Here is a 22781-nt window from a genome sequence, read left to right on the forward strand (position 1 = left end):
CACACACACACACACACACACACACACACACACACACACACACACATGCCCTACAGAATTCATTTTTATTGTTTATGTATTGGATAACCAGTTATGGGGCTCATCCTTTGGGGAAACCGGCCCTCCCTTTCTCAGCATCCATTAATTGCCTGTAGTTCTTTGTGAAATTCACTGCCACCTCCAATCCTCTACTCCCTCCATGCTTTGATGTTAGCCTGTCTACTGAAATTGTCTTTGTTCAGGTCTTATTTAGGCAGCCATTTCAGAACTATACAATGTCCATCTAGTGGCCAATATGAAGACTTGTCTTCATCTATCTCATGACTAGACTCAAATCTTCAAATATACTTCAAATGACACAGAAACGAACATGGTGGGGTCACCTGGAATTGTGATAAGAAGCAGGTCAGTTGGGAACTTCGTTACTTTTTCCCACAACCCAGACCTCAGTGACGTGATGTCAGACAAACTATGTGGGAATCTGAGAAATGTGGGTTTGCCCATGTTGTTAGGAAGGAAGCAGAGCATAGCAGGGTTTAATGGGCATGCATTGTCTCACATAGAAGTTGTTTAATTGATAAAAATAATAACTATTGTGTCCTTATTTGCAGTCATAGTTTTAGTGTGGTGAAAATACTTGGGGTTTTAATTGGCAGATGAAGAAAGAAAATATCAGCTGTGTTAAGGATGTTTCTCTCCTCGCATCATTTACTCACTTTATCCTGTTAACTGTCAAGACATAAATGTGTTTTTCACCATATTAAGTTTGACTTATAGATGGGTAAACAGGCATTTCAAAGTACCATAGTTCTTCTTTTATGATTGTGCATTGTAGGTTGGTTTGAAAAGCATAGACTTTCTGCTTTAAAAAATTCTCTCACATACAAAAGTCCAAACAGGAGTTGCAAGATTTGTTAGTGCCTTGATATGATAATGTCATTGAGAGTACTGGTATTCCCCCCTTTTTGTTCTGCTATCTCCAGCAAATCAGCTTATATTAGCAATTGGCTAGAAGATGGCTGTTTAGCTTCATACATTATCTCCTCACTAACTCTGACTGAGAACAAGAAGTAGATTCATCCCCATCCTCCTGTTCCACTCATGTGTCCCATTGCTGCCTTTTAATTTTAATCAGCTATCAAAACTTCTCCTAGAAACGTACTAATAGATTTTCCTTTTTGTCTAGTTGTTGAAACTTGATTCCCATGCCAGTCCTTTAATTAATTGCTGATAATCTCAACAATTCCCAAGTTATTCTTTTACCAATAACATAGGAAAGTTAATGACTTTGATGAGCCCTGCTACCTGGTTATACTGGCCATAAGTTAGTCCAGGGAGCATTTGTTTGAATCAAGGAATAATAAAGCTAAAGTAATCCTTAAAAATTATCTTCCTCAACCCTCCCACTTTACAGATGTATAAACTGAGTCTCACACTAATTAATTGTTTTTTAAAAATCAGGTTATATAGGTGATAATGCAGAGGTAGGACTAAAAGTGATTTTTTTTTGTGAGGGTCAGCTCAGTATGTACCTACATGTCATTACATTGCAGTCAATTGACTACTGCATACAATTTGATAATATATAATTCTTACTTAGGTGTGTGCACACAAATGCTCACCCAGGGGCCCAAGCATGCACATGGAGAGGCCAGAGTAAAATTTTGAATGTCTTCCTTTATCACACTGCACTTTGTCTTTTGAGACAGAGTCCCCCTCACCTGAAGTTCACAGTTTCTGCTAAAGTGCCTTGCCAGTGGAGTTGCAGGATCTGCTGCCTCCACCTCCTCTTACACTCGAGTTATATGCACTTGCAGAGTAATATCGGGGAAATACCACATTGCTACTAAAGACGATAAAATAATTCTTTTATAGAATAGTATACTAGATAAATATAAATACAAAAATGTAGATGTGGTAATAGTAAATTTAAAAATATGAGGAACTAGAAGACACAGATCTGTATATAAGTATTTGCTAACATTTAAATGAGAATTCCCGTTATATACTACTTTCAACAATTTGTCTTTCAACTGAAGGGTGTGGGTGACCTAGGGAAATGTCAGAGAAACTTTAATTCACCATGCAAACATTAGGTCATATCTATAGCTTATCTAGTAGTACTAAGTCAGGGCATAGTGAATGAAGCTAACTCATTTATTGATTTATTATTCTATCTTTCAATTAAAACATTGCTCAAGTTCTAACCAAATACAGTGGGAACAAGCACAACCAAGAAATAAAAGAATGGAGAAAGATTCTTACTTGCAACAGGTAAGGAGAACATGAGAGTTAACAAAGAAAGAACAGATTTCATTGAGGTACACAGTAAATATTCATATAGGAAAGATCTTTGTAGGTGGGCACATTCCTGAGCCTGCAATTAAGGAATACATTCCTGAGCATGCTCAGTTTGAAATCATAGTTCAAGAAGAGAAGGTGGCCTACACATATTAGAGTGCATGTAGCTCAAAATCAAGGTACTAAATATATGTGGCAGACAAGAACTGTTTTGGAAATGTTAATTTTCCATGGTAAAGATGGCAGGCAGAAACACCTCTAGGCATGTCCACATACAAAAATGAAAGGGCACTTTGAAACTACATTCGTATTGGAGCTTATCCCCCAAGGTTTAGTGGCTGACAAATTCACTAAAAGAAAATTAGAAGAGAAGCTGCCTTCTTATTCTGATAATGAAATTTGAGACATCCCCATATTCTTGTTCTGTAGAATGACCTATGGAGCCAGGTATGGCAACACAGCCGTGTAATCCTGGCACTCAGAATGCAGGAGGCTTATTTCAAGGTCATCCTCAGCTATATAGAGTATTTGAATGCAGGCTGGGCTACATAAAACCTTGTTTCAATCAATAAACAAACAAAAAACTCTACAGATACAAAAATGAGGTATATCGTGCTTTCCAAACAGCTCTTTCAGGGAATGACATATGTTATTTGAAAGCAGTGATTCTTAACCGTCCAAATGATGCAACCCTTTAATACAGTTCCTCATGTTGTAGTGACCTCCAACCATAAAATTATTTTATTGCTACTTCATAACTGTAATTTTGCTACTGTTATGAATAATGATATAAATATCTGATATGCAGGATATCAGATATGTCACACACACACACACACACACCCGAAGGGATCATGACCCACAGGTTGAAACCCACTGTGTGAAAGCCTTGGGAAAACATTGCCATTTGTTAAGAATCTGTAATTTATTTACCAAATTCAATTAACAAAAAATACTCTTCCCCAAGGACAACCTTTCTAGAAGGAAGAATGAAATGTTTCTTGTTCTTGGCAACTCACAAATATACACCTCTGAAAATTTGCTCCTGAGCTTTAAAACTTCTGCTTTGAGTAGAAACTGGGCTAAAAAAGCATTCTCTTCGAATTTTTCTTAATTCCCAGAAATGGGAAGAGAGGGGTTTGTGCATTAGGAAATAGCGAAAGAGGGGTATATGCATTTGTTTAAGCATTTCTGTTTAAATTACTCTCTTTGTGGAAATTTTCTTTCCATTTCTATAAGGTTGTTGTATTATATAGTTAAATATTCCCTGTGACTATATCAAACCTTATACACACTGGCTCTTGAAGTCAGTCAAAAAGCTGGAAGTAATTTTCTGTGATCCTGACCACTCAGCCCTTTCCAGCTTGTTCTTATTACAAGGACCACTGGGCAGACTTGAACTCTGCCAACACACAATTGTAGAACCATCATAATTTAGAGCAGAAAGGGATGAGACTGTCTGATACAGAATAGAAGCTTGTTTTAGCTTGACATGCACATACCCTCCATAGCAGATCCTGAAACAAAACTTTCTTAGAGGAAGTTTGCAGGCAAAGTGGTCTCACTGAACAACCTTATGGTTGGGGCTTGAGTGTTAAATCATACACAACTGGTAAGGCAGGCAAAGAGCACTATGAATTTGCAGCCCCCATACACACAGACCCCATAGTAAGGGTCCTCTCGGGGAGTGTTCTGGAAAACTTAGAAAAATGAGTCTTGAAATTTCATGTTGTGAGAGAGCAAATTCCCGTTCCTTGACAGTAATGGCTCCATGAGAATCAACTTCTTATGTTTTGGGGTTCTGAATCCAGGAGTGCCTGAGGATGGGATTCCTTATCCTTTATCTTAAAGCCTAAAACAGATAAGTCCTTATATATCTAGAGGCAAGATGTCAAGTCGAGCCAAAGGAAATGTGTTGAAACCCATGTAGGAAAATGGTTACTGTCGCAGTGGGTAGCAAAAAATGGTCTTTGATGTGGTCCTTAGGCAGCATTCAATTTGGTTCTCGTTAAACCCCAATCACCAGAGTCTAATGGTTTATCACAGTAAAGTCCAATCAATCACTGCTTTGCTGAGGAGTTCAATGGGTTATCCCAAAGCACAAAGGTTTTTGGTGGCAGACAGAATGCAAACCAGGCCTTCTGACTGATTCCTTGTTTTTCTGGCACTTCAGGCCTCTGCTCAATGGTATTCTCCTGCAGTGGTACCAAATCATAAAAGCAAGGTGCCACGCTGTTGTACCCACAGAGGTTGAGCAGAGCTTGAGACTTTTCTGGCTCATGTAGTAGTAATAACAGGGAGCAAATTCATGATAAAACACATTGATAATGAAAGGAATGACTGTGAATTGGTGGAATTAACAAGAAGTCAAGAGATGCTTTTGATGCCTGCCTTTTCCTCTTGTAATCTAGGTTTCTTTCACTTTCTCAGTTTGAAAGGTATGGTTTTGTGTAACTCTTGGAAGTTGGGCTGCATAACTATCACCATGAGAGTTTAGAGCCTGTTCTTTCTCTATAGATATTTGAGGTAATGATAGAGGAATGCTTAGCGAATGGATCAAATTTAATGGGTCATTGTGGCCATGCTGAGGGCTACTTGATGGAGAGGTTTTATATTGCTACTGTGCTTCCATTGCCTCAGATTTTCCCGTGTAGGAGAAATAGGGAAATGATTAAGTAAAAGGAAAAAGGATGATGTCTTGAAATTTAAGTATCAAATTTCTGGAATTTTTCATGTGAACTGGCTCATTTTGTAGACATTCCTTTCTCAGTGCACTTAAAAGGCACTATCTGTTCAAGAGGGAGTTGACAGAGAGCCTCACTTTTAGCCCAGACTGACATCAATCTCATGGCAGCAAACTTCCTGCCTCAGCCTCGTAAATGCTGGGAATACAAAAGTCAGCCACCCCACCCAGAATCTGTTTATTAAGTTAGCGGTAGGATGCATAGATAAGTGCCCAGTGCAAAACAAATACTTTTTTCATCAAGGAAACCCTTTCTATCTTTTCCCTGCTCCCTTAATTTTAGTCACCTATATTATTTTTTCCATGTTTGTTTTTAAAAAGGAAATTTTGATTTGGGAGGATTTCTATGATTATACAATGCAGTGGAGGGAGTACCAAAAGGTCCCTGATGTCCTTGTTCCACCATGTAAACAGTTCCCATGACCATGGCACATTTACCAAGATTGAGGTACAACATTGCTACATAATTCTTGACTCGTTATATTTCCAAGTAACTGTTGTCTCTTCTCCAGACATTAACTAGGAGCCCAGGTCACCCAAATACTAACACTTTTTCTGATCTAGGATACTTCTTTTTTTATGAATGATCACTGACTCAATACTGAAACACACAGAAACTACCAAGACTCTTTGATCCAGTTGATGTGGCCCTATAAGAATTCCATCAGTTCTAGCAGCTCCAAGCTATGCTGATTTATTACTAAAACTAAGAGCAGATTAACTACATTGAATTGAAGCCAGTTTTAAAGCATGTATATATGTGTTCACAAATTTACCTTCACTCAGTCTGAAACTCCCAGGTCTTCTCTAAAGATATACATTATCTGGTTTTAAACTAAGCATTCTAACCCTGATATGTAAACATATGTCATCAGAAATAGGAGGTGGAAGATTGAAGCACTCTTTAGAACATGACAGTTGATACAGAAGAGATGATAAAATGCTGAACATCTTAGACAAAATGTGTCAATGGAAATGCCATCAGTTGGAATTTGTAGTCCTCTGTCCTAACAGATGTTCTCCAGCTGGGAGAGTTGTAACAACTACAAAAAGTACACCCAAATTCTGCTAATGGACAGACCTCTGAACACAGCCTTCCAAGGCTTTAAAATATTTAGATTGCTTAAAAGTTTTCAGGGCTTAAAAGTGGAAATTCCAGATGTCAGTCACTTCTAGTTGACCATATATTTGAAATACTTGAGGAGTTGGAGATAATTTTATATGTAGCACATTTCACTGATGAGAAGGTGTAAGGAAAATGCAACTCATGGCAAGAATAGCCCAATTTGTCAGCATCCAATTCCCATTCTATCTGTGATCGACCTTGAGACTGATGAATTCATTTTCATTCCAACTAAAGCAAGTCTGGGCTACTTCCCTGATGTCTTATGAGTAGTAACTTTCACTTTGGCAAAATCTTATGACTGTGCAGCATGGAGGTCAAGAGAGCACCAGGAAGCTGGCCTCTGACTTCTTGAGCTTTTGACATTCAGCCACCAGAGGCTGCTCTGACACTGTTATCCTCTTTTCACTGAGTCCAAATTCCACTGGTGAAGCTTGTACAGACTGATTTCCCTTCTGTTGCTTTGACTTCTCCTTGCTCAATACAGTTCCCTGGTAGTCTGCTGTTTGGAGTGGATGATTAATTATAGTTAAAGAGGAACTGCTGAAAGAAGAAAAAAAGATAGATCAGTATTTTGCCTTCCTCTCTATTTTTAAATTCTTAATCTTGTTCAATTTCTTTTAGGTAAAAGAGAATTAGTTGGAGTAGAAAGAGGAGAGTGCTTTCCTACTGGCACTGGCTAATTTTTCATTAATTTCATCTCCATGATAATGCATTTCCAAATAACACTTATGAGGGTTTTTTTTAATTAAAAAAAAGAAAGAACAAAAAGAAAAAACCCTCAAAACCTTTAATCCACAGACTTCTTTTCTTTCATATTTTACCAGCATTTTATTGTTGCTTACATTCTGTTCCCTCTGTTTTATGGTTTTGAATCTTTGCTTTTTTAAAGTCTTTCTTTGTATCTAACAAAACAAACTCAAAATTAATGGAAGGACTAACAGTAGTTAAGTAAGAGGGATTAGGGATAATGCTTATGCATCTTGAGCAACTAAAGTCCAATTGAAACTACTCAATGAAAAAGTAAACCGGTTTCTGTATGTAAAAATACTTCCTGTCTTCTCAAGCAGAAACATGAATGTGTTAAACAAAGACCAGGCTATCTGTGGTGGGTTGAATAAGAATGGCCTCCAAGGCTCATTATTTGAAAAAAAGAAAAGGTGTGCCCTTGTTGGGGTAAGTGTTACTGGAGGTGGGCTTTGAAAATTTGAAAAGCTCAAGCAAGTCTCAGTGTCTCTGTCTTCCTGCTGTCAGGTAGGACTCTCATCAGCTTCTCCAGCATCAAGTCTGCCTTTGTGCCTCCATGCTCCCACCATGATGATAGTGGAATAAACCTCTGAAACTATAAGGAACCCCCAATTAAAGTTGATTTAGTTATGGTGTCTCTTCACAGCAATAGAGCACTAAGAGACCATCTAAAACCACAGTTTTCATGGTTTTGGTACACATGCTACTAATTACAAGGTGCCATAGTTAGGACAGTAAGTCACTGTATCGAGAAATAAAGGCCAGATCTGGAGATGCGGCTCAGTTTGTACAGTGTTTGCCTAGCATGCATGAAGCCCTGGTTTTGATCTCCAGCACTGCATAAACCTGGGAATGTTGGCTCATGCCTATAACCAACCCATGGAAAAGTAGATGTTGGAGGATCAAAAGTCCAAGGTTATCCTGGACTAGTGAGTTTAAGCTACATAAAACCCTATTTCCAAGCTCAAAAAGAAGGCATAAAAGGGCATAAAGTTTTGAATTCATGGCAGATTCTACATTAATTCATGTTTTTATTCTTCATTCCTTCCTTCCTTTCTCTCTCTTTCTCCCCCTCCTCCACCTCGCCTCCTCCTCTTCTCTTCTTCATTCTTCTTTCTTCTTCTTCTTTCTTCTTTTTCCTTCTTCTTCTTCCCTCTTCTTCTTCTTCTTCTTCTTCTTCTTCTTCTTCTTCTTCTTCTTCTTTCTTCTTCCTTCTTCCTTCTTCTTCTTCTTCTTCTTCTTCTTCTTCTTCTTCTTCTTCTTCTTCTTCTTCTTCTTTCTTTTTGTAACAAACTGTACAGATGACTTGGGAAATATCACCATTGCAATTATTTATTTATTTATTTTTGTAAAATTCTACATCACATTGAATAAGATAACTTAAATGTATGTCTACTATAGACTATTTCTATTTCTATTTTTAAAAACCACATTTTTAATAATGTATTTTTCTTTGTAAAGAAGTTCTTGAGAAACCATGAAACATTTAAAATTTTTGGTATCATTATGTCTACAGAACTATAACTAAGAGTTTTGAAGGTGATATTTGTGCAGCGATAATAGGTAAGATCAACAACATGCATGACTAAAGGAATATCTGGTGGCTTATATTCTCAAACAGAAAAATGTAGCCATACTGTGTCCCTTGGAACATATTTCACTAAGTACTTTGACAGAAGTGGAATTCCAGAGAAAGTGCTGGATTTCTTCTCTGTGGCAGGTTATACTTTTTAACTTGCCCCTACAGGAGAAAGAATACCAGAAGCCATTTGCCCAAGAGTAATACCTTATTAAACCATCATGATTTAATGTGGCATATTTTTCTCTCAATTTGCATGCCTGACAGTTGACTTCCTAAATATTGCATGCAAACTGAGCCACAGAAGAAAAATAGACCCAGTGAAGTAGCATTAGGTCAGCTTTGTGGGATGCATTAGTGACCTGTCTGAACAAAGACAGAAGACTTAGGCACAGAAAATCACTACATGGCCCTGGGCCGTGGGAGGTGGCCTTTATCGCTTTCCAAATGCGTTGCATGACTCATTATTAAACATGCCAAGAACAGACGAATTCCAGGCAAGGGGAACATGCACTGATTGAACTGCAGTTAGACAAGTCATATGAGGTTTGTCTTACTTGCTGTTCCTTGAGGAGCTGGAAAACTATTTCTAACTGCTTATGAATACAATGTGTCAAATGCACCAAGCAACTGTATTAAGAGAAAATTGTTAGTTTTAGAGACAGGTGGTTAAATTAATATAACCCTCAGACCAGGTATACTTTACTAAATTGCACAGGCTTTAAACTACCACCTCTCAGTTAAAGAAAAAAAAAGTATCCATAGTAACATCTTTGTTAAGTGCATAAGATCCAAAAGGATACACACCTAGATATTAAGCCAGTTCACTAACTATGGGTGATATTACTTGGGCTTAAATGCAACTAGGAACATGATTTAAGAGAAGGGGCCAGTATGAAACTTTTACAGCTCATTTCTAGTAAGATGTTTCCACATCTTCTATATTATCAGTATGTTTTTGCACATGGGACTTCTGTCTGCTTTTTTAAAAATTATAACAGGATCTTGCACAAATTCTCAAACTCTTGATCTTCTTGCCTTTGGAAGTTATTCTAAAATCTGGAATTATAGACACATGTCATCATTCTCAACATACTCATATATATGTATATATATGTGTGTGTATATATGTATATGTGTGTGTGTGTATGAGAGAGAGAGAAAGAGAGAGAGAGAGAGAGAGAGAGAGAGAGAGAGAGAGAGAGAGAGAGAGAGAGAGAATGGTCAAGGTCCATGATATACTTGAATAACCTTAGGTTTCAGATATTTAGGATAAGTATGAGTTTTGCTTTTTCCTTCCTACGTAATACCATTTCTTAGAAAGCACCTTCATTTATTGCTGTATATGAGTTATTAATGGTCATTTCATGAAGGGCTTGAAAGGGAGGTCAGCTAACCAGAAATGGCACATTATCGTGTCATGTTTCACTGTCCTTCTATTGTGAGGTCAACTGAGGGAAATCCATCCTGGTTTCTAAGAGGCTGTCTCTGATGAAGTAGCTTTTTTAATGGCTATGTCATATGACATGGACTACAAGTGAAAGTCAGGAGAGGAACTTTGTGTGTAGTTGGCAAGTTGAGGTAAGATGAAAGGGTACCTTAGGAGCCGGCCCCTTTTATCTTCTCACTGAAAAAGAAGTATTGGGAAAAATTCTTTTTTTCTACCCTCTTAGGGATCAGTAAGGGGAGCCCTATAATTTGAAGCAACCAAATACAGAATATCAGGAAGAAGGGGACACAATTTTATTAACATTTATGTTCACAACATTTCACAGAAAAAAAATTAAACTCAAAGGAATGGTTAGATTTAGGGGACTTCTGTAACCAATTAACAAAGGAAAGACAAGTTTAAATTGTGGGGCAATGACAAAGATATATTTGAGAAAAACTTATGACTATAAGGTTTTTTGTTTTGTTTTGTTTTGTTTTGTTTTGTTTTGTTTTGTTTTGAGACAAGGCCTCTCTGTGTGACAGCTTTGGCTGCCCTTGAACTCTTTATAAACAGGGTGGCCTCGAACTCACAGAGATCCACCTGCCTCTGCCTCCCGAGTGCTGGAATTAAAGGTGTGCGTCACCACACCCAGCTTATTTATAAGGTTTTGATGCATTGTTCTTAGCCATAAAATGGGGGAATGCCCAGGCTGAGGACAGAGATTTTAAGTCACTTGCTCAAAATACATTAAAAAAAAAAGTGGCCTCACCTACTTACATTTTGAAATACAGATGAGGGTTGAAATACTGATTACAATCTGGATTTATTAGGATCTTTAGGGGTCAAGTTATCTTTTATATAGCACTGATTAACTGCAAGAGACCCTTCTGGAAACATACCCTGAATACAATGAAAGCTAAGAGTGGAAGCTTATAGGCCAGATGGTGCAACCATAATGAGGAGCCCTGCAAAGCAGAAGCTCAGGAGTGTCCCATATGAAAACACTTCGGGCTGAAGAGAGGGAAGCTAACTTCAGGCCATGTTGCTGGCCCTGGAACTCCTTGTGAATGCATCTCAATAACTGCTTCCTGTTCCATAGCTAGAAGACTGGTAAATGTGTTGCTGTCTTAAACGCCATCACTGACAGTTTCAGAAACAACAAGCAATTGTATCCATGTCCTAGATTTTCTCACTCTTAGGGATTTTTAAACGGAACTTTAGAACGATGGGTTCTTTGTTATGATTTTCCTAGAAGAGGCTTCACTACATCAGCCATGAACTATAACATGGTTGATACTTGGACCACGGTTGTTTCCAGAATCAAAGCTATTGACTATAGTTCTGTATATCCTTGGGAACAAAAATCAAGCACTTGTGGCTAATGTCTCCCATCATGCTGTGTATATTACAAACTTTTGCAGTTTATCTATTTATCTCTGACCCTTATTTTTATGTAAATAGTTACAGCATATTTCCAGATTTTCAATCAATCAGGAGCCCGAAACAAGATGGTGGTTTCTCCAGTCAGTGATTCTTCTTGCCTTTAGACCCATCTGAGTAAATGCCAATCCTAGCATTTCAGCTATTGAGTCCTGGAAGGCACTCCAGCCTTCCATCTCTATATGAGACTCATCCATGCTATTACTAAATCATACTACAGTCAGAAACCTACAAGTCACTTACCTGATCTCCAATGCCACCCTTGTGTAATTCCTCTCTTTTTCCCTTCCTCTCTCCTTCCCTCTTTCTCTCTTTCCCTCTGGTGTTCTCTCCCTTGATTCTTTCCTATTCTCCTCACAGGTTTTATTCTTTTAGATCAGACTGGTCTGGAACGTGTGATCTTCCTGCCTCCACATCCCAAGTGCTAAGATTACAGTTGCACAGCACCACCCCTGGTGGCTTCCATACCCATCTCCTACCTACTTAGGGAAGGAGCCTCCTCAGCCTTTTTATCTCACCTCACCAGCTGGTTTCTTCCAGAGGTGCTACTTAGCTTAAAATGTCAATCAGATACTATTCATCAGCTGTAAATCTTTTGGGTCACCCAATTTTGTTGCATCCCAGCTCTTCTGCTGATCTAAAAACCCTACTGGATGTGCAAACAATCACACACACACACACACACACACACACACAAACACACACACACACACAAACACACACACACACAAACACACACACACACAAACACACATACACACACACGTGCACGCGCATAGACAGACACAGAAATGAATTCTTGAGACCTTAGCTCTGTAGCTGCCACCTTTAATCATTCTCTACCAAAGAGGACAGTTTTTCTTTTTAATTGTTCTCTTGGCCCTGGGCTACAAACTCTGTTCTTCCCTGCTACCCTGTTATAGAGCTGGAAGGAAGCCTTACTTTTTCACTTCCATAGGGCTCTGTTGAGATGTTCCCTTAAAAACCTTACCCATCCAACTAGAACTTGCTATATCACTGATACCATCCCCGTTATTATGAGATGAGTTTAATTCTATTTATTGATTTATTTTTCTATCTCCTATTTATGAGAGCAGTTTGTAGCTTATCAGTATCTTTCTACATCAGCATCACCTAGAACAATGTTTGGCATGTAGGGGATGCTCAATAATACATACATATATAATAAAACATTTATTGTTGCATTTTGTTACTACGAGCTTAAGACAGAAGTGTTTCCACAGATCTTTATGCCCTTCCCCTTTTGACATGGTCTCCCTGTGTAGCCCAGGCTAAACTAGAACTCATGATTCTCTTGATTCTGCACAGGCTTAAAACTCCACTCCAAATTTCCTCCTCTTCCTCCTCCTCCTCTTTATCTTATTCTATTCTCTCTCTCTCTCTCTCTCTCTCTCTCTCTCTCTCTCTCTCTCTCTCTCTCTCTCTCTCTTTCTTTCTTAATGAGATAGGGTCTCACTTTTTCTCAGGCTGGCCTGGAACTCATGGCCATTTTCCTGTCTCACTTTTTAAAGTGCTGATGGTACAGGCATGAACCACCATGCCCAGCTAAGTTTTCTTATAGGATGCATTTGTTTTCATGGTAGAGATCATTGGAAGTTCTGGGAGCAATGCAAATCATTTCATACAGAGTTTCAATTCTTTATATGCTTCTAACAAAATAGATGACTAATCCACTTGTGATTCAATGATAAGTAAGGACAAAGCTCCAAAGCTGTGTTATTAACTGTGAAAAGGAATCACAGAGCTATATTCTATTGAGAAATTCATTTATAAATTCTGAATAATGAAAAAATCTCATTTACAGTTCTCAAAACATAGCTCCTAAAATTCACATCTTGTCTTGACTAACACAATAATGACTTTTCCTAGAATTAGCTCCCTTTCAATGTATACATGGACTGTTTCTAACCTAACGAGGACTGGATGATCACAGCCCAAATTTTGTGAGTCATTTAATGTAAATAAAAATCATCAAAGTGCTTCAATTTGTTTTCAAAGTAGAATGGCTAACTCCTGATGTCTTGACACAATATAAATACTTTTGTGTAGATTGAGGTAAGGGATTTCAGAACCATGTCAGAATTTATGTGCTAAATCCTATCACCATAATATAAGACACAGGGGATGAAGGATTGGAGAACAATCTTGGGCACTCTGTGATTTAATTCCTCATTGTGAAAGGAAAGGCATCTTCACTAGGATGGCAGGAGCTAGATTGCTAGAAAGACCACAGGCTCCAGAGCCCAGTTTCCCATGAACCAGCTGTAAATCTTTGAATCTTCTTTAGGACACAGTGCATAACTAGCCCATGATAGATAATAGATCCCTTTCATTCATCACTTGCATTTTACTGTAGAATAAATATTTCTTAGGGTTTTAATTTTACTTAGTAGCACTTCTCTCTGGTGTTGATCTCCACATTTCAATTTCACCAGACCTGTTAGCATGTGCTAAATCAGGTCTTTTGAAATCCCTTAACTGGGCTCTATTAATTTTTTTCCAAGTTGGAGATGAGTTCATTTATGTGACAGTTGGCTGGTTTCTAAAGATGAATGTAATAAAACTATTTCTCTTCCACAAATACAGTTTAAAAATATCAGAAGGTATTTTGACTCACCTTAGATAATGATACAAATATGAATAAGGTTATTTTGTTCCATGTACATAAATTATTCATAGTAAAATATTTTCAAATAGCATCACTATCTATGTAATCATATAAAAGTAAGAAGACCTTCCTTTTGTAAATTAATAACCTAAAAGAGAATAAAGTGAAATTTCATTTGGTATAGTTTCTTGGGTATTTGGATTACTGTGAAACATATTGCATTTCTTCCAATGAAAAAACTTAGTATATTTATCTTGTACCAGAGGTGCAATACATGAAAGCCTTTCTCAGTATGTGTGAATTTCCACAAGTGGTTCCCAGCAGAGAAAAAGCTATTCAATTACAAATAAATGAGAATGAATATTATTTCCTTAGCTATTAGATAAGAATGACAAGGAACCTGGTGTTTCTAACAAAGGAAAGAGATGTGTAAATCCTTAATCATAAGCATTTTGTACTTTACCTTCATTTTAAATCTAAGCATGGACACTTTGAATGAAGTGAGAGATGGCATTTGCCAATTTTTCACAACACTGTCATTCTGACAATGTTTCTGTATAGTTGAAAAATGCAAATATAAATATAAGTATTCAGTGCAAAAATCCTGCTCAAAGCTTCTTTTCAGTGAAATTTACGTTCACCTTTTTATGTCCACATGATCATAAATAAAGAATACTGATTTGCTTGCTTCTAACACAGATGCAAGGAAGAGATCTGATACATAAAATTTCATTTTTTTGAGGTAGGATCTCTATAACTCTGGCTGTCTTGGAACTTGCTGTGTAGACCAGATGGCCCTCAAACTCATGAGAGTCTCCTTCCTCTGCTTCCCAAGTACCAAGATTAAAGGTATGCACCACCATGCCTGGCTAAAAATGAACTTTTAAAATCACTATTATTCAAAGAAAAACATCTCTGTGTATTAACATATGTCTAGGTCAGTGCTCTCGTGCAGGCAACAGACACTATGACCATGGCAACTCTTGTAAAGAAAAACATTTAATTGGGGTTTGCTTAGTTTCCTAGGTTGAACTCCATTTTCGTCTTGGCAGGGAGCATGGAAGCATGCAGGCAGACATGGTGCTAGAGAAGTAGCTGAGAGTTCCATAGGCACCAGGAAGAGAGACATACTAGGCCTCATTTGGTCTCTTAAAACTTCGAAGGTCATCTCCACTTACATACTTCCTCCAAAAAAAAAAAAAAACCCACACCTACTCCACACTTAGTCTGACAAGGCCATACTGACTACACTTTCAAATACTGCCACTCCCTAAACATTTAAGTATATGAATCTATGAGGGTCATTCTTTTTCAAACCACCACAACATATTACATTTTTGAGGAGATATTCCTCTTCAGAGATAAAGAAAGTAAGAAAGACTAGGGATAGGAAGTAAAATGGTTACAATATGGACAAAATTAACCAGCTATTCCTTGCCATACTTAACTCTACCACAAAAATAGAGGATTTAAATAGAATTTTAAATGCCAATTATGAATAAGATAAAAAGGAGGGGGGTTTGATTAGTCTGACTACTAAGGTATTTGAATTGAAGAGAGAGCAGAAAGAAAGGAATATCTGAAACAGTTTAGATTGCAGCTAATGCATGGATCTCTGGCTGCACACATGAATCAATTATAAATCTTGAGAAAATTAAAACCGTGGTAAGAGAAATGGGAAATGCCAATCAGCTCACTTAAGCAAGGACAAGAAACTGATTTAATAATCATCCAGTGTCCTTTTATCAACTGAATTCAATTTTTATCAAAATAATACATGATTATGTGCTAGTGTGTTGAAGAGTCATAATGAAAAACAGAATCCCTGCCCCATCCTATTACATGCTAAGAAACTCATTGTCAACCCGGAAACGTTTCATTTGCTATGTACTTCCACATTTCACATAATATGCTTTCACTGACATTTATTGACATAAATTTTAGAATTCTATATTTTAGAATATAGAATTATCTTTATCTATATCTATATATCTATATATCTATATATCTATATATCTATATATGATCAAAAAAGGAAAATTTCCTTCTCTGTGTTCAGGCTCTAGTACCAAAAAGGAAGGAAGAAAGAAAGGACTGAAGGAAGAGAGAATGAGAAAGTGAGAGGGAGGGAGAAGGTAAAAAGGAAGAAAAGGAATAGGAAAGAGAAGCAAATGGAGGAGAAGGTGAATCCTAGGGCATCCTGGGAAGGCAGCTTAGCCCAATAGCTATACTCTAGGACACTGAGAAGCCATTTCTCAAAAAATGTAAAATGGTGGATCGTACCTCAGAAAATACAATGTAGTAGTCCTCTGACCTCTGCAGGTACATGCATATATGATCACACATGCATACAGACAGAGCAAGAGAAAGTTAAAGAGAGAAAGAAAGAAACCAGAGAAAATAGTGTTTGTGTCCATGTCTAATCCCAACACTCAAGACATTGAGAGGCGGGAAAACTGCAAATTCCTGGTGAGTCTGGACTAGCAAAACTTTGAAATATCTTGTCTCCAAAAAAAAAAAAAAAAAAAAAAAAAAATCCAAAAACCAACAAGGGAAAGATGGATACTAGATTAAATACTGCATATTATCTTTTCCTATGTATCGGAGTTGACAGTCAAGTTAAAGGGTTTTCTGTGACTATGCTTTTTGTTTACTCTTTTGTTTTTCTTGCAGTTATTAATAGCCTCAGAATTTACTTCCATTTATGAGTGTCTAAAGGTAATGTGTCAGTGTCATTGTTTACTTTCCAGAGTCCTCTCTGCTATCTTTTCCTCCTAGACTTCTCTTGGTTCTTTTTATGATGATTCTTCTGTTTGCTCAGTTTCAATGACTTCACCTTTTCTGGTTGAATCCTCTCATTTTGATAAAACATATTTTTGAGTTATTTCCAAAGAGAGTATGTGGAATGTAAATTTTTTGAGTATTGGTGTGAAAATAACTACATTCTATCCTGGCATTTGATTGGCAATATGACGTGGTATACAATTATCAGAAACCATTTAGTCATAAATTTTTTGTGTCTCTTACCTTGCAATCAAAAAGAATATAATAACTCTATTAGAACATTTTCATTATGAGTAAAGAAATGCATATTCTAATAATGGCAGTTTAAATTTTGTTATTTGTAGGAATTTCATGGATATTTATTACATAATTGACTATGCACTCTCTGTGCTTCTTGTTACAAGAGACATATAATTGAGTAGGACCCTTGCAATGGTTTCTCTTTTTCACTTTGACTAGCCATGGTACTCAGTTAATCTTAGCTTGACCTGAAGCTGTTTGGTAGATGTTAACATCTAGTCAGTTGACTTCCGTGATTAAGGAGATTATCCTTGATAATATAAGTGAATCTCATGCAGTAAGTTGAAATCCTTAGTAGCAAAGGTGAGGTTTCTCTGAAGAAGAAAAATAGCCTTCTTTGATGTGACATAGGATTAACATCTGCCAGGTGACATATGGGCATTAGAACTGTGAGTCTGTCTCTGCAGTCATACAAGACTGATAACAATTATTCTCTATATAGTTCTGAGTCTGTTTCTCTAGAGAATTCTGATTGTCGTAGTCCTCAATGACCTCAGGATATATGGTGGGAAGTTAATAAAAGAAAAAACAACTTTTAAATAATTTTCCTCTTAAACTTCTGCTATGAAATCATAGTAAACATGTAGGTGACTAAGAAGTGATGGCACTACTCTTGGGAAGCAGAGTAAGAGTGTGCTTACACGGAGAAGGGGCTTTAATTGGAAGTGGACAGAAACACTGTGAGAACAGGAGGAAACAAGCCTTAATAGGTGATTGCAGTGGGGTGCACCTATAACCACAGAGCATAAGAGAGTGGGGCAGTAGGATCATTTCAGCCCAGATGTTTGAGACCAGGCTACACAGCACAGCAAATCCTTGTCTCAGTGCACAGATTGAAACAAAGCAAACAAAATCTCTCTCTAAATTCAAGCATAAGTGGTTTAACCAAATTTTAAAAGGAAGAGAGTAAAGCATCAGTTGCCTTTAATCAATGGCACAGAAGCTATTGAGATCTTCCTACCTTTTACATGTACAGAAATATTAAGTAGTAAGCCGTAATTAAACTTAAAACCTGGGATTGTGGCATAGATATATAATCTCCGCATCCGGGACACATACACACTAAACAAATGCTTTTTTTTAATTGGATGGAAACAAGGTGACATATTTTAATGCTTAATTTCCAAGTGAGGAAATATAGGCTTATTTTATTTCAAAGTACTAAGGTCTTTCTTGCCTGAAGTTCTCTCCATAGTTGGGCTCTTATTTCTAGATTCAGATCACTTCCTTTCTCTATCTAAACATAGTAAGCTAATATAAAGTATATCTTGAACTCAGATATATCTAGCACAGTGGTAGAGTCAGGCTTTCTCAAGATGAATCACAGACCATTGGCAATGGGATAAAATGTGGATCCCCAGCATCCTTGGCATGGCTACTCAATCAGATTCTTTTAGACAAAGGGCCTAATGATTAACAATCTTCTTCTGGAGATTCTCATACATGTTAACTGAGATTTGATTTTACCAAACACAGGTTTGGCTCCCTAGAGGACATTCAGCATTATCTTCTGTTGGGGGGGGCGTGGTCTGATGTATTTTGATGCTAATCACTGCTTGCTGTCTCTGTGACCCTCTGATTAATAAAAAGACACACACCTGGGCAGGGCAAATGAGCTAGACTTGGCTAAGGTTCCTGGCCTTGGGGGAGAGAGAGAGGGAATATCGGAAGGAGGAAGAAAAAAAAAAAAAAAGACCCGAGGAGGAGAAGGGAAGGAGTTCTTGTTATCATGGTTTAGGTGGTTAGAGAAACACATGGCTGGCATGGATGGAAGATCCAGCCCAGATGAAGAACATTAGCAAGTATATGGGATTATGGATGGGAGGTAGCTTGATAGAAATTATTAGAAGCAGATGGCATGGGATTGGGGCAGGTATGGAATACCGGCCCGCTATGGGAAGTAGTTTAGAAGGTTAATGTCTGCCCTGCCCCCAGGTTAACTAAGGCTATTTTAAAATATAACAGGTGTCTGTGTCTTGATTGATTGCTAGTGGATTTTACTGTAATAATTATTATAGGCAATTATTAGGCCATATTGATAATTTAAAAACAAGTGACACCCAACGTGGTAGGCATAATAATACTGGTAAATCAAAAACAACAGTCTTCAGACAGACATTGGCATCTAGTGGGCAGAGATCAGGATATATTTGACAACATACTGAACAGCTCCATGGTGGGAAATTATTTGTCTGCAAATGCTGGTGGTTTCAAAGTTTATATACATAGATCTACTAGGTACTTTCAACCCAACCCATGAACCTAGGCTGCATATGACCAAGGGTAACTGTGAATGTGGTACAACACAAAGGTATAAGCTTTTAAAAAACAGTGTGTGTGTGTAAATTTTGGTTTTGGCATCTCGGGAGTGTAGTATCACAATGTCAAGAGGCTAAGCAAGCTTGGGTCTAGGCCATAGTGATGGCTCTGAAGATCAAATGGTGTGTTTAGGGGGACTCTAAACTCTCAGTGGGGAGTTGACACAGAGCTGTGGACTCCCAGGTGCCCATGTCCCGCTGCCAAAATCTCAGAGAACTTTGCCAAACTCATACATATTGAAGCACACCTCCCGCACTACTGAAGCCACTAAATCATTATTTGCCAAGCTTTTCTTCACTAATACTGCAAAACCGAAAATGTTTCTTGGATTATCCTTATGCTGTGGTCACTTGCTAGGGAAAAGATATATTACTGGCTCTACAAAAAGTCTTTACTCAGTTTACACTTTTCTTTAAATCCAAGGGCCAGAGTCACATAGAAATCATATTCACGGAGGCTTGAAAGGGGCTATATTTTTATAGGGAGTTCAGAAAGAAAACTGCGGAAAATTTTTGTAACATGGGCTTGAACTTTCCAAGAAGTCAGCTAGTTCTACCTTTCTTGTCTGTGTTAGTGAGCTTAGCAGATCAGCATTGCTAAAGTCAACGACAGTGAGAGGTGGGCATGCTTATTTTAAAAATAGTTCTCTTAACCAAATGTCTGTGTTTATTGTTCTGTTCTGTTTGTTTGTTTGTTTTGAGACAGGGTTTCTCTGTGTAGCTTTGGCTATCCTGAACTCGCTTGGTAGACAGGATGGCTTCACAGGCTGGACCTCACAGCGATCCGCCTGCCTCTATCTCTCTGAGCTCTGGGAATTAAGGCGTGCGCCACCACGCCCGGCTGTGTTTATTGTTCTTATGAGCACATTTTTATCTGAAATTGTGCCTTGACTAGCTAGTGGTGAAGGTTGTTCTTCACTTATTATATTTCAAAATGTTTGTGTGCACAGTCCCATTAACATTTCCTTTTCATAGGTTGCATATAGAGTTTACATGAAGACCATGTGAGTAACACCTTGTTTCTTGATTGCTTGTTTCAGTTAAAGTGGTAGTCACGGCAGTGCCGGTTTTCTTCCACTGTTTATGCAAAAGTAGGTATCTAGAGCAAGACACACTTTAAAAGAAATATCCTTTGGTCCTGAGGGTTGAGGTTTTCTTGCTGAAATAATTCTGCACCTTTCTAATGCTTTAATGCTTTTAAGGGGTGTCTTAAAGTGCAAGGATTTAGGGCCCGGAGCTAGTTAAGCTTTGAGCAGATGCAGTCTGTTAGACAAGAATAGAACTCATCCTTTACTTTGGGAGCAGGGACACTACATCCAGCTGCTTCCAGTCATTTGACTCCTGAAAGCTGCCCTAATCCTGGTAGAGGCAGCCTCTCCTGCGCCCAGGTCCACCCCCAACTCCTGATTGGCGAGACTCTCTGAGACTGAAGCCCGCCGCCTACGACGTCCCTGTGAACTGATTTGAAATAAGAGCCAGGCGGTCCTCGCTAGCCTGCGCCCGACTTTTCATAGGCTAGAAAAGGAAAGGTTGAGAAACTTGACATTGTCTTGGGTAGAGTGCTTATAGAAGCAGATCAAAGAATAAATAGGGAGGGGGACGAAAAACGTGCTCTTTGCTGCCTGTGGATTCCACGGAGTTGCTTTTGTCTTGTGGGCTTTTCTGCCGGTTTTGGTGTCTGCGCTTGGAAGCCTGCGGGTGCGCTTCCGAGCAGCTCGCTCCCTGCCGGATGGGTCATGGAATTCTAAACATGAGGCAGGTAAGCTTAAGGGTTGTGGTTATAGCTGCATTGGCGCCAGCCACTGAGCGGGGTTAGCTTGGGACCCCTGCGACCTGTTACTCCCGGGGGCTTGCGGAGTGATCAAATGCAGGGTTCCAGCAGATCCATTAGGTGGAAAGACGGGACTATGTTTTCTTCCTAAGGCTACCTTAGAAAGCACATCACCTGCCATCTCCCTACCGCCTCGACCTTACTACCTCGTGCCAGCTTTTGCCTCTAAGAGTGGTTGCTGATGTCAGGCAGTCTTTGTAAAAGGTTCAAAGCGGTTTGTAGAATATGCAAATCAATTCCAGTTTGAGGGCCTCGGGAATGTATTGTGCTGGATTCATCGCAAGCTTTTAGCCTCTACCCTATTATGCTTTAGGTTAGAATAAAGACAACTGCTTGGCCTGACAAAGAATTACACAGAATCTTATTTTGCTTTCACATTCTGAGCGCTTTAGTGAGAGTATGCCGCTGGCTGAGAAGGCGAAACCAGTCCGGATGGAACAAGCAGCACTTCCAGCGGAGGCGGGGGTGGGGGTTGGGGGGGTGTTACAGACTTTTCAAAAAAAAAAAAAGTTCTAGCAGTTTAGGAGCTGTGTTGTTTCTTGGACATGAGAACACAGTGTTGGAAGTAATGAAAGGAGAAAGGGTTTGAGGATTACTTAAGTGGGTCTCTGTAAAGAATTCTAAGCCAGCAGCTTCTTCCGTGGCTCTAGGGCATGGGGATAAAATTCCTTATCAACCTAGGTAGAAGTTTATGAGGTTTATAGCTTTGCCGTTGAGAAAAAAGAGAAAAGGAAAAACTGCATTAGAAAGCCTGGAAGAGGGTGTAATTTACAACTCTATCACAGTTGTGGTTAAAAAAAAATCTTACGTCAGTATTTCAATACCAGAAAAGATACTCATAAGGGGAAGACTAGAAAATTCTTTCAGTGACTTGGAAAGGCAGCGATTACAGAGAAGGAATGCTACTCTTGCCAGAGCTGAGTAACTCCGGCTGGGGAAGTGAGCATCTGTTTTGCCACCGGGAAAACCTCTTCCTTTTTTTCTTCCAATTGAGTTGGATATGTCCCACACCAGAGTGTTCACTTTAGGGGAAAGTGAACGTTCCCATTAGTGGTTGGGCCAAGGAGTTTACAACTTTTTGTACTTTTGCTGCAGTTTCCAGAGGTAAAGCAGAGGCCACACCAGAATGGTCCGGAGCAAAGCCTCTCAACTTTCTTGTTCCCTAACTTGCTTTTATGGAATCATGCTTGGCAAATCCCAGGGACTGCAGAAAAGCACATGAAAGGCTATGTGCTTTCAACAAACTGCCACTGCCTAGCGGGAGACTGGTGCAGAGGCTAGCTTTCTCTAAGTTTTGCGATTTTTTTAAAGACCAACCTCATTCTTTGAATTTCTTGCAACCACATAGGATGAGCAATTGGGGCAAGAGGGCTTACTGGAAAGGAGTAAGAAAGAGAACAGGCACACAATAATATTTTTGACAAAGGTCCTAAGCTAGAACAAAGACGTTATTTGATGCTGTGTGGAACCACCTGTCTTGTCCTTGGTGATGTGTGAACTCAATTTTTAGGCTCTTTGTGCCCACATAGTTCCTCTGGAATGGTGACACTCCCT

At 38.6% G+C, this 22781-nt stretch overlaps 1 protein-coding gene across 5 annotated transcripts in view; it reads left to right on the top strand.

Annotated features, from left to right (window-relative positions):
• MID1 (midline 1) overlaps positions 1-22781 on the top strand; it is a 345415-nt gene that overhangs the window by 160917 nt on the left and 161717 nt on the right. For 2 of the 5 annotated variants that reach the window (XM_084789910.1, XM_084789915.1), the window contains exon 1: positions 20871-21155. The exons of the other annotated variants lie outside the window; for them this stretch is intronic. The gene's annotated coding sequence lies outside the window, so the exon portion shown is untranslated. Of the gene's footprint in view, positions 1-20870; positions 21156-22781 lie in introns of those variants that run through there. 5 annotated transcript variants of the gene reach the window in all.

This window comes from Acomys minous, assembly GCF_964271855.1.
Source record: "Acomys minous genome assembly, chromosome: 7".
Lineage (NCBI taxonomy): Eukaryota > Metazoa > Chordata > Mammalia > Rodentia > Muridae > Acomys > Acomys minous.